Source organism: Lissotriton vulgaris, chromosome 5, assembly GCF_964263255.1.
Source record: "Lissotriton vulgaris chromosome 5, aLisVul1.2, whole genome shotgun sequence".
NCBI classification, from domain to species: domain Eukaryota; kingdom Metazoa; phylum Chordata; class Amphibia; order Caudata; family Salamandridae; genus Lissotriton; species Lissotriton vulgaris.
This window is the reverse complement of record NC_141693.1, coordinates 1,977,116,174-1,977,129,494: the sequence shown is the minus strand read 5'-3', so window position 1 is coordinate 1,977,129,494 and position 13,321 is coordinate 1,977,116,174.

Sequence of the window (13,321 nt, the reverse complement as noted above, 5' to 3'; positions counted from 1 at the left end):
TTGTTTAGTATCCCACAAACGTCCACGCTAGGTGGCCCAAATCTCAGTTATATAGTGTCCCACAAACGTCCAGAATAGATGGCCCAAAGTGTTGGCCAAATCCTCCACATCCACAAGAGCCCAGTAAAGTCCTGAATAATATTTTTTGCCGTCTCATGTTCCCAAGGTCAATGTCGCGGCCAAGAGTCTGGGTCAATGTCAACATGCACAGTATAGGTCCCTCGTCTAGATTTTTAAACAGATCCTCAATAATGAGTGCCTGTGCCCATCCACTCCGGATCTCCGTCAGACCCATGCCCACACCACATCTTCAACAAAGCCAGCACATCCATCGCACCCCATCTCCGGAAAGTCATCAACACCTCCTTCGAGACAGCAACCTTCCCAGAGAGATGGAAGCACGCCGTGATCAACGCCTTACTCAAGAAATCCAAGGTGGAACCCAAGGACCTCAAGAACTTCTGGCCCATCTCCCTGCTCCCGTTTCCGGCAAAGGTCATCGAGAAGACCGTCAACGAACAACTGACCTGCTACATCGAGGTGAACAACATCCGGGACCCTTCCCAGTCTGGGTTCTGCAGCAACCAAGGCACGAGACTGCCCTCATCGCCACCACCGATGACATCAAGCCCTGCTGGAAAACTGAGAAATAGTGGCCCTCATCCTCCTGGACCTGTCAGCTGCCTTCGACACGGTCTGCCACCACACACTACGAACACGTCTCCACAACGCCGGGATTCAAGAGAAGGCCCTGGACTGGACCACCTCCTTCCCCTCCGGCAGAACACAGAGCGTATGCCTTCCCCCCTTCCACTCCGAAGCCACCAAGATCATCTGCGGCGTACCCCAGGGCTCATCCCTCAGCCCAACTCGTTTAACATCTACATGGCACAGCTCGCACACATCGCCCTTCTTCACGACCTCAACATCATCTCCTACGCCGGTTACACCCAGCTGATCCCCCTCACCAGGGACCCCTACACCACCAAAACCAACCTTCACAAAGGAATGAAGGCCGTCACTGAATGGATGAGGAAAAGCCGACTGAAGCTGAACTCGGACAAGACGGAGGTCCTATTCCTCGTATACACAGCTTTGGCCTGGGGTGACTCCTGGTGGCCGACCGCACTGATAACCGCTCCAACACCCACAGACCACGCACGCAACCTAGGGTTCATCCTCGACTCCACCCTCTCCATGACTAAACAGGTCAACACCGTCTTCTCCTCCTGCTTCAACACCCTCTGCATGCTCCGCAGGATCTACAAGTGGATCCGCACTGAAACAAGAAGAACAGTCACCCATGCCCTCGTCAGCAGCAGGTTGCAATACGGAAATGCCTTCTAAGCAGGAGCCTCGGCCAAACTTCTGAGACGGCTCCAATGCATCCAGAACACCTCTGCACGCCTGATCCTCGACAACCCTTGGCGCAGCCACATCACACCCCACCTGAGAGACCTGCACTGGCTCCCGGTCAACAAGAGGATAACCTTCAAGCTTCTCACCCACGCACACAAGGCACTCCACAACACCGGACCAACATACCTCAACAGATGACCCAGCTCCTACACCCCCACCCGCCAGCTCTGCTCCACCGACCTCGCCCTTGCTACAGTCCCCCATCTCCGAAGAACGACCTCCAGTGGCAGATCATTCTCCCACCTCGCCGCCAAGACCTGGGACACCCTCCCCATCCACCTTCGGCAGACCCAAGAGCTGCTGACCTTCAGAAAACTCCTCAAGACCTGGCTTTTCGAGCAGTAGCAGCATTCCCCACCCCAGCGCCTTGAGACCCTGACGGGTGAGTAGTGTGCTTTACAAATGATATGATTGATTGATTGACCACATGTGACCATCTGCACAAATTATGCACTGTCTTTTTGTTGCCTCGTGTCCAATGTGATGTGTTTTGTGCTGCATTCGTATCCTGTATGAATAATTACCATGTCAATACTAGAAAATTAAATAATACATATATAATTGATATATATGTTTATAGTAAAACCAATAGTAACGATAATTTCATTAACAATAGAGCGAATAAAATTGTATGTCTTTTTATATTATTGAATGTCTGTATGAATTATTATTACAGTATACATTTTTTTCACTGAATTTTATATAGCGCAAACATGACCCAATATTATTGATATCAACAAGGAAAATAACAATTCTGTCAGCAATATGATATGACAATAATGTTTTGATTATGATCGTACAAATGCTAGCATTAATAACATTATTAATGTTAACAGGCCATTTATAAGCATAATATGCCCCCAGAGGTGCTACTCATACGTACCGTCTCCATGGACAGTTCCTGTTCGCAGTCCTGGCTCTCCCTGTCGCTTTCTTCCTCTTTGGAGCTCCCCCCGCAGAGTGGGGAGCTGCTGCTTTCTCTCTGCATCCATGAGGCGAGGAGGGGCTGAGGATCCCCAGAGAGTAGTGACAAGGGTGCAGGGACTCAGAGGAACTCAGAGGAACTCATCGGACTGGGCCCAGCCATTGTACAAGGACACTAAAGATACAGCCATGATTCCACGGTTGAGGGGGCACAGGGGGAGATGAGGGAGTGCTCCTGAAGCTTCTGATCTGCTCTCTCAAGGGATCACTAATGTCAACACGCGCCACCATCTTTTTTACTGCATAGTCGCCTAGAAACTGGCGTGTGGAGATGTTACAGAAGCATGGTTGCCATCTTGGAATGGGAACTCTTACTCATTTCAACTTAACACTGTGAACAAAGTGACATATTTGAATTTTTTTTAAATCATAATCGCTAACAAAACGCGTGGTAACCATTATTTCCACTGGAAAGACCAGTGGTCTTTATGGGGTATATTTTTCTTTACATTGCGTTTTGCACTCATTTTCATCTAAATTTTATTTGCTATGAAGTGAGTTTCCGCCGATTTACTAAAACACTACAGAAATATGTTCACTGAATTTTTCTTAAATACACACAATAAGCAAGAATATTTTCTTGACACCGCTCTCTCAAATACACAAAGAACCGTTTCAAACTGTTCGCCTAATTTACATTCCGATCATTCAAATTTCCTAGTTCCAGTATTGTAGAGTTGTGGGGGCACTGAAGCGCTTGCTTACTGGGCACGCAACGTCTATGCCGGTGGCTAACAACAGTAAGAAAAACAAGAAAATGTTGACACCTGCTTGCACAGCCTGCTGTGAAATCATGTGTAATTACAGCAAGGCACTGAACTTCCAGAGTGCTCTGGTGCGTCATAGCAACAGCTGCAACCACTGCCTAAAAAAAAGTGCTTACTGACTAATTAAAGGAGACTGTATAACGCCGGAAGCAAAAGATCCAGTTCTGATGGGCGGTCCCAAAAGGAGACAGGGCGGTAACAGAGGGACTAAGAAGCCTCGTTTTCATTTGGAAGTCAGCGTTGACGATGGACGATGACGCCAGCAAATGAAAAATAGGGACGGGGCGTCCACCCCACTTCTAAAATATATCCTACTGCAATATGCCTCACACAGCAAGCAGCGCGTGCACGCTGCAACGCTAGGTCTGCGAGACCTAAAAATGAACCCACAGCAGTGCCCCTTCTCCGGCCCAGTGCAACGGGGCTGCCCATTTGCACCCGACCCGCAAGCGGGCCACTTGCGGAGGTGCCGGACGACAATGTGGAAAGGGGAGTTTGTAAGGGTGCCTCACGCAGGGACAACGGCACCTCAGAGGAGAGGGACTGAGGGGGCAAACTAACCACCAAACACAGCAACTCCAGACCTTACACAACACTTCCAGATGGTGTGACCAGGTGGGACAAAGACGAAGGCCAGTGGGGAGGGGAGGTATAAGTACCTTGCCCCGACCCTCTGTGCGCCGAAGTGACGTGGCCTCTGCAATGGACTTTGGGTGACTACATGGGGATCCCCACAAATAGAGCATGGAGATGTGCAGTAATGCTGTACTAAGGTTTCTGTCATTTTATATGTGCACACTGCCTGCACTGTGGGCAACCTCAAATTCATGCTATATATAAAACAAGCATTTTCAAAACCAATAGATCTTGCCTTTGGGACTTACTGGCTTTTCTAATTGCTTTGGTGGTTGTTAGACCTGGCATCTTTGGCTTGGTTTCCCCTGACTTTTTGCCTCTACCTCCTGTATTTTTGATGCTGTGCTGGATTTCGCTTTTGCTGGTTTAGATGCTTTGGGCACTTTGCCACTGCTGTTCAGTGTCAAAGTGCAAGTGCTCCCTGAATAAATTGGTATTATGATTGGTTATCCATGATTGGCAGATTTTTTTAATCAGTAGGTCCCAAGTAAAGTGAACTAAATGTGCCAGGGCTGGTGATTCAAATGCTACTAGTGGGCCTACAGCAAGAATTGTGCCACCCAAATGAGTAGCCCTAAGATGGTGTCTCAGGCCTGCCACCGCAGGGTCTGTGTGCAGTTACTAACTGCCATGCTGACCTGGTCAGTGTCCCAAATGGCCAGGCCTAACCTTTCCCTTTCTGTACACATTGGACACCCCTATGGAAGGCCCAAGGGTGCAGTGTATGTGAAAGGTAGAGCATGTACTAGTGTGGGTGACATGCTCTGATAGTGAAATACTGCCAATTTCGTTTTTCACTATTGAAAGGCTATCTTACCCATAGGCGGCTAGAATGGGGAATTCTGTGTATAATGTTTACCTGCATATCTTTCCATAGGAGCAAGATAGAAAATTGAAGTCTGGTGTCCCTGAACTCAGAATTTAATAACCCATCTTTTAGGAAGGACGGTTTTTAAATCCTGTGTTTGAAAACAGCACTTTTAGAAAGTGTTTTCTTGCCTAACCTTTCTGTGTGCCACTCCCTGTTTGTGAATTGACTGTCTGGTTTGTGAGTGACAGGGGCTGGGGTGGCTCTAGGAGGCTGGTTGAGTCAGCACTAGGCTGAATAGATCCATCTGCATCTTGAGTGGTGGGAGGGGATAGCACTTGGGCCTGAATAGGGCTGTGCCTGCCTTCCACAATGCTGGCTCCACCTCCTGCTGGGCAGCTGATGACCCTGCCCCTCTCTCTCAAAGGAAGAAGGTGTCCACTGGCAGGAGACACCCAGAACTGTTTTTGACCGGGCTCAGAGCCCTCCTGCACAAAGGGATCAAATACTTTTTGGGATATAAGTACAGGACCTCAAACCCCTGAACTTTAGATCATCTTGGAATCAACAAGGAACCTCTGCCAAGGAGAAAAGCTGGAAGACTGAAGAGGAACGACTGCCCTGCTCTGTGTTTGTAGGCTGACCTGCAGTTGCTATTCTGCCAAGGAGAGGGGAAGGACTTTGCTGTTGCGTTGCTGTGTCCCCTTGCTTGAAGAGATCTCCAAGGGCCTGAGAAGAGCTAGCCTCCTGTTTTGAAGTCCCAGGCACAAAAGGACTTCACCCCCAGCGTCCCCTGTGTGTGAGTTCCGACCTGCCTAGAGTGCTTGATCCAGTTGATCCAGTTGATCCAGTTGTGGGGCCTCAGGAGGTAGTTCGGGAGCTGAACAAGAGAAGTGAAGCCAAGAACTTTATTTCCAACGACATCGCCTCTTCCGCTGTGACGCCGTGAACTGCACTGAGGCCGGGAGTGGCTCATGAAGTCAACTACTTGAGCACCTGCCCTGCTCTGCAGCTCCGACGCCCTATGACGCCCGCCGACGCCGGCAGTGATTGGCTGTGATCGACACCAGCGCCTTGCATTGACTCCGGGACTTTGCTGAAGGTCGGCCTCCCGTTATCGCGGCGCCGATAATCGCCAAGAGTAAGCAAGCAGCTCACTGACGTCACATCAACACCGAAACGACGCCGCTCATCGACGTCGTGGCATCCCGAAGATCTATGCCTCGTACCTGTGCATCACCTGCGCCTCACAACCAGCACAAAGACTCGACACCGCCCTCCTCCTACAGACCGGACTCGACGCCGCTCGATGCTTCCCGACGCCGCCTCGCCTCCCCAAGGTCTCACTAGTGCCGCAACTCTTTGTTTTTCGACACTGCAGCTGTTTTAGTAACTCTTATTACAGATACAGGTACTTTGGGCAAAACGGGACACCTCTGTGGATTATTTTAATACAAGTTCTGGAACTCTTTTGAAAGTCATATTTTTAAACTGTGTATGTTGGATTTTTGTTGTTTTAGTCTTGTGTAGTTTAGATAAAAATACTTTATTTTTCTAAACTGGTTTGGAGTCCATTTGTGGTGTTTTCACTGTGCTACTGTGAGTGTTGGTACAAATACTTTACACATTGCCTTTGATAAGTCTGTCTGCTCGTGCCAAGCTACCAAGGGGGTGAGCAGGGGTTATCTAAAGAGTGTATCGCCTTTACCCTGACTAGAAGAAAGGGTCCCTATTTGGACATTGGTACATACCTCTGCCAACTAGAGACCCCCAGATCTAACAGTGGTGCTGTACAGGGTGGGAACACTTTGCAAAATCGGCAAAATAATAATAATGAAAAAATCCTGCAGTGGCAGTCGCATCACTCCACTGACACATGCTTCAGAACACACATGCACATGTCCACCAGCGGAATGACGTAGGCGTCAGTTGCTTAAATATTTTATTTACAGCTACAAGATAGCACGTTACACATGAAACGGTAAATATACATACATATTTTTTTTCAGCACAGTTTTGTCAATTAAAGACAAAAGGAATGCGGGTGTTGGAGGCTTTAAAAGGGGTAACGAGGCAATGATGGAGAGGAGAGAGAGAGAGAGAGAGAGAGAGAGAGAGAATGTCGCAAAGGCATACGGTCGAGACGTTCTACTAGTAAAACAGTTTTCTAAAAATCCTTTAGTCTAGTGTGGGAGACGTAGTCCTCCCATAATTATTCTGGGTCTGGAGAAGATGCAACTGTGTGAAGTGAGAATGATTGGTAGATGTAAATTGCTGTACAGGGGGCCCAAATACTTTCAGAAGCATTTACACCAGGGACTGTGTCCGGTTTAGGTGTTTCATAAACAATTAGAGTAGAAATAAGGGACTGTCATGGACTGGGCGCTGTGAAGTCTGTCAAGTTTCCTTCTTCAGTGCTTGAGGAGATGGTGTCTGCTCCCTGCTGCAACACTACCACTCTGCACTTAGTACACACAAAAGGTGTCAATTATCTCTTAAAGGGGTACCAATTAATAGGAAAAAGCCGTAATAGCAAAAAAAAAGCCATTGGTAATCCAATGGTTCTTGGTCAAAGTTGAAGATCAGTGCAGACATAGGCAAGCAGGGCACCAAACCCTCCCGGACAAAAAGGCAAGCCAGGACATCCACTGAAAAATCAGATCGGAATCCCCTCAGGCTCCCTGAAGCCAGAGCTGTGAACAAAGAAGAATTGGAATGTTGGAGCTCCGGGCTTATACCAGCCATTATAAGCCCGGAGCACTCCATTGTTTTCAATGGAGCTCCCAACATTCCAATGTTCTAATGTGTGATAATCCACTTGTTTCTTGTTATTATTATTATTATTATTAATACATTTTATAGAGCGCGTAGTCACCCGTGAGTATCCCAGCGCTAGGAACAGTAAACCTGAGGGTAGTGAGGGGCAAGGAGGTGTGTTAAGGAATAATGGAAATAGGAGTGTTTTCAGCCGCTTCCTGAAACGTAAATAGTTGGGTTCTGTTCTTATCTCACGGGGTAGGGCGTTCCAGAGACGTGCTGTATGAACCGAGAAGCGTCTTCCACCCGTGCGGGCCTTCTTGACTCTGGGGATGGTGATGAGATGTTCCTGATCGGAATGGAGAGATCTTGGGGCTTTGTAAGGTTTAATGAATTTAGATAGGATCGGAGGTCCTTTGTAAGCCTGGGCGTAGTTCGCGTAGCCGCACTCCGCGGAGCTACGCGAAGATGCACTTGCACTCCGCGAACTACGCATAACTCCGCGAACATGCGTAGTAGCTTGCTTGACCTGTTCGCGAGCCGTTTTTCGTCTTCGGGAGCGCCGTGGAACTCTGGAACCTGCTCGACACCACATCTCCAGACGTCGCCTTCCTCACGGAAACATGGATGAATGCCTCCTCAGTGCCTGACATCGCCGTCGCCATCCCGGACGGATACAAGATCACCCGAAGAGACCGCGTCAACCAGACAGGAGGAGGCATCGCCATCGTCCACAAGAACACCATCCGCATCACGACCAACTCAGACGACACCCTCACAGCCGCCGAACATCTTCACTTCCAGATACACACTGACCCCAAGACCACACTCAGAGGCACCCTCATCTACAGACCCCCAGGACCTCGCACACAATTCAGCGAAGACATCACAGACTTCATCAGCCCGCACCCCCTCGCCTCCGCTGACTACATCCTCCTAGGGGACCTCAACTTCCACCTGGAGAACAACAACGACAACAACAGCACCACCCTGATGGACAACCTCACCAACCACGGACTCAAGCAACTGGGGAACACCCCCACCCACTACGTCGGACACACGCTTGACCCAGTCTTCTCCTCCAGCAAGTACATCTCCTTCAGCCACTCCACCGGACTCTACTGGACAGACCACAGCTGCGTCCACTTCAGCTTCAGAAAGACCACGACTCACCACCACCTGCAACAGGTTCCCAGCAGGAGCTGGAACAAGATCACCACCGACCAGCTCACCACTTCACTGAGCCAGAACCCTCCCGCCAGCTCAACGGACCCCAACCAAACAGCCAACAACCTCACACAGTGGATCACCAACTGCGCTGACGACCTTGCACTTCTGAAAAACCATCCCAGCAGGCCCGGCAGCAAGAAAGCCTCCTGGTTCAACGACGACCTCAAGAACTCCAAGAACTGCCATACCCTCGAGAAAGCCTGGCGAAAAAACCTAACTACAGACAACATGACCGCCCTCAAGCACGCCACCCGCTAACACCACCAGCTGATCCACACCACCAAGAAGACAGCATTCAAGGAACGTCTCGACAACAACGCACACAACAGCAAGAAACTCTTCAGCATCGTCAAAGAGCTGTCCAACCCCAGCGCCGGAAACAACAACATCACTCCCTCGCAAGACCACTGAACCGACACCCCCCACGACCACCCTCCGCGACTGGACCCCGGTCAGCACCGAAGACACCATCCACACGATGAACACCATCCACTCCGGATCACCAACCGACCCATGCCCCCACCACGTCTTCAACAAGGCCGACTCCGTCATCGCACCCCAACTCCGGGACATCATCAACTGCTCCTTCAGCACCGCCACCTTCCCGGAGAGCTGGAAGCATGCCGAACTCAGCGCCCTCCTGAAGAAACCATCAGCGGACCCCGCCGACCTCAAGAACTACCGCCCCATCTCGCTCCTCCCCTTTCCTGCCAAAGTCATCGAGAAGACCGTCAACAGACAGCTTGCTGCCTTCCTCGAGACGAACGGATCCCTCGACCACTCGCAGTCCAGCATCCGCGCCCACCACAGCACCGAGACTGCCCTCATAGCAGCCACTGACGACATCCGAGCCCTGCTCGACAACGGGGAAACAGTGGCCCTCATCCTCCTGGACCTCTCCGCAGCATTCGATACTGTCTGCCACCGCACCCTAGTGCAGCGCCTCAGCAACATCGGAATCCAAGAGAAGGCACTGGAGTGGATCATCTCGTTCCTCACCGGAAGAACCCAGAGAGTCTGTCTCCCCCGTACAGATCCAAGGCCACCGAAGTCATCTGCGGCGTACCACAAGGATCATCACTCAGCCCCACCCTCTTCAACGTCTACATGAGCCCCCTCGCAGCCATCGTACGCCAACACAACCTCAACATCATCTCCTACGCCGACGACACCCAGCTGATCCTCTCCCTCACCAATGACCCAGCCACCGCCAGAACCAACCTACACGAAGGGATGAAAGACGTAGCCGAGTGGATGAGGAACAGCCGCCTGAAACTGAACTCAGACAAGACGGAACGGAAGTCCTCACCCTTGGATCATCACCCTCCGCCTGGGACAACTCCTGGTGGCCCCCTGCCCTGGGCAGCGCACCGAAACCAACGGACCACGCACGCAACCTGGGCTTCATCCTGGTCTCCTCCCTCTCGATAACCAGACAAGTCAACGCCGTCTCATCATCATGCTTCAACATCCTACGCATGCTCCGAAAGATCTTCCGATGGCTCCCCACCGAAACCAAGGAAGATGGTCACACAGGCACTCGTTACCAGCCTACTGGACTTCGGAACACCCTCTATACCGGAACCACAGCCAAACTCCAGAAAAGACTCCAACGCATCCAGAACGCCTCCGCACGACTCATCTTGGACATCCCCGACACAGCCACATCTCCGGACACCTGAGAGACCTTCACTGGCTCCCCGTCAGCAAAAGAATCACGTTCCAACTCCTCAACCACGCACACAAGGCCCTCAACGACCTGGGCCCCAGGTACCTCAACAACCGCCTGACCTTCTACACTCCCACCCGCCAGCTACGATCGACCAGCCACGCCCACGCCGCCATGCCACGCATCCGAAGATCAACCATGCGAGGAAGATCCTTCTCCTACCTGGCAGCCAAGACTTGGAACTCCCTCCCTATCCACCTCCGCCTGACCCAAGACCACCTCTGCTTCAGTAAGCAACTCAAGACATGGCTGTTCGAGCAGTAGCGGACCCCCCTCCCCCAAGCGCCTTGAGACCCTCTGGGTGAGTAGCGCGCTATACAAATATCCTGATTGATTGATTGATTGATTGCCTGCATGCTCGGGATGTGTAGCGCGCAAAGTTACCCATGAGGTTTGTCCCGCCCGCTCGCGTCCCCTTATTTCCGGTCACTACTAACGTGTTCGCAAGTTATTCTGTGCCAGATTGCAGTTTCTGCGTGTTCGGCAACTCGATCTTACCGACAAGCATCCTCGCGCACGCGAAAATGCTATTGAGCGCGCGAGAACTACGCTACGCAGCAGTTTGCGGAGTATTCGACAACTTCGCGTTCTCCGCGGAGCGCGGAGTTGCCGAAACTCCGCAAACTCCGCGAACGGAGCGTAGTTCTTCGCCCAGGGTTAGTCCTTTGTTTTGCAGCGCTTTGTGGGCCAGGCAAAGGGCTTTGAACTGCACTCGTTCCCTGACCGGGAGCCAGTGGAGGAGCCTCAAAGCCGGTTTGGCTGAGGCTCTGGCAGGAGTGTTGGTGACGATCCGGGCCGCCGCATTTTGGATCCTCTGTAGCCGGTTCAGGGTGGCCTCAGGAGCACCCAGATAGATGGAATTACTGTAGTCGATCCTGGAGAGTATTAGGCCTTGGATCAGTAATTTTTTTGCGGTAGGAGGGAGTAGGTGCAGGATCTTTCGGATTGATTTGAGGAGCCCAAAGCATGTCCCGGCTACTCTTTTTGCCTGTGTTGCAAACAATAGGTCTTTTTCGAGCCAGACGCCTAAGCTCTTAACCTCGGGTTTAGGGTCTGGGGGCGGGCCTAGACAGGGGGGCCAGATGTTCTGTGACCAGATGTTCTGTGACAGGGAGAGTCCCTTCTGACCCAGGAGGAGGATGTCGGTCTTTGAACCGTTAAGTTTGAGATGGGATCGGTTCATCCAACCTTGTATCTGGGTCAGGCAGTTGTAAAGGTCCGCGGGTTGTTGGCTTGGGTGAGATAGGGAAACCACTAATTGTGTGTCGTCAGCGTAGCACCTCCTTTGTACATAATTCACACAGGAACTGACATCACAGGAAAAGTATGAATTTCATCTTGGATTGGGAAGCTCACATAGAAATCCCTCAAAGGACCACCATCTTGGAAAGGGTAAAAATCATAAGACTCAGCTATGCCACTATCTTTCACAAACAACATCAATGAGGCACACAAAGAAGAAGAGCAGGTTTCCCATCTTTTGTAAAATGCAGAACAATGCAGTCTCAACACTTCTCGTCCCACTTAACGTTCTTCTCCAACATTCCTCTCCAGGTCCACCTCACCAGTCGTGTTGCACCTCTCGAACCGTCTCCAGAAATGCTGGTATGGTCTAAGCTGTGATGCTGCCCAGTCATGCTCTGAGCGCAGAGTCCTGCAACATGTTGTCTGGCTGCGCCATAAGCGCATCATGTTCTCCTACATGCTCACTGACTCACGGGTGTTTCAGTATACCCAGGGCGACTGAAATTATGCGATTGTGCAGCCACAGAGATTTTTGCATGATTATGTGAAAGGGCCTGCTTCAGTCTTACCCCTGCTGTGAGGCAGGCATAAGATATTGACGCATTTGCGTCCTAGAAGTGGCGCAGTGAAATCTTATAGATTTCACTGCATCACTTCTATGACCCTTTCTTGCGTCAGAACGCCCCCCTGCATACATTATACCTGGCGCAGGTATAATGTAGTGCAGGGGTTTACAAAGTGACGCATCTACCTAGATGCGTCACTTTGTAAATATGGTGCCACAAGGCACATTTTTTACGCCGCTGGTGCGTCACAGAAATTGACGCACCGGCGGCGTTAAAGTGACGCATCGGCCTGATAAATAAGGCCCCCAGCGACTCGTGTTGCCGTGCAGTGGCAGGGATATTTGCAAAGTTTGACTGTTCACCTTTCTGTTGCTTAGTGCTACACTTGAATGATAACCTGGCATACAGAAAAAGGTGACACCGTGGCCGCAATAACAGTTGCATTGTTGTAAGAAAATTCAGCAGTTGGTAAATAGGAAGCTCAATTTAATTGAGTTGAATTACAGTAGCATTACAGATACTGCTCCAAACGGGTCTTGATTTTCATGTTTTGCCCATTAGACTGAAGATAAGCCATCTTTATTTTGTCTAGAAAGGACTGAACAAGCCCCCAAAAAATCTTGTTCATAACTGAGCAAAGGGCCTGGTTAACAAAGATATAGTGCATCAGCCAAACAATTATCGAAGCCAGGAACATAAGTGATATTAGAACATTGGAATGTTGGGAGCTCCATTGCAGACAATGGAGTGCTCCCTGCTTCTACGGGCCGGTAAAGGCCCGCAGAGCAACATTCCAATGTTCTACAAAGGCTTCTCGAAGCTCGAGGGGATTTATATCCCCTCGAGCTTCGAGTACCCTTTGTTTAATTTGTTAGAACATTCTGCCCTCTAGTGGCAGAATGTTCTAATAGCCTTATAGCCCTTCGTAGCAGGGCTATACCGGCAATTAAAGTCCTGATGTCTCGTTAAAGTCCCTCACCTTCGGCTCGGGCCTTTAACGATTTAGCGGGCCTTTAATAGCCGGTATAGCCTGCTACGGCGGGCTATACGGCTATACTAAAATTATGTTGTGCAAAGAAAAATGTCCATGGATCGTGGCACTTATTCTTGCACAGAATATTTTGCAAGCATTGCCAATTCTAACAGTCAGCTCCAATTTCAAACGGTTCTCTAAAGCTCA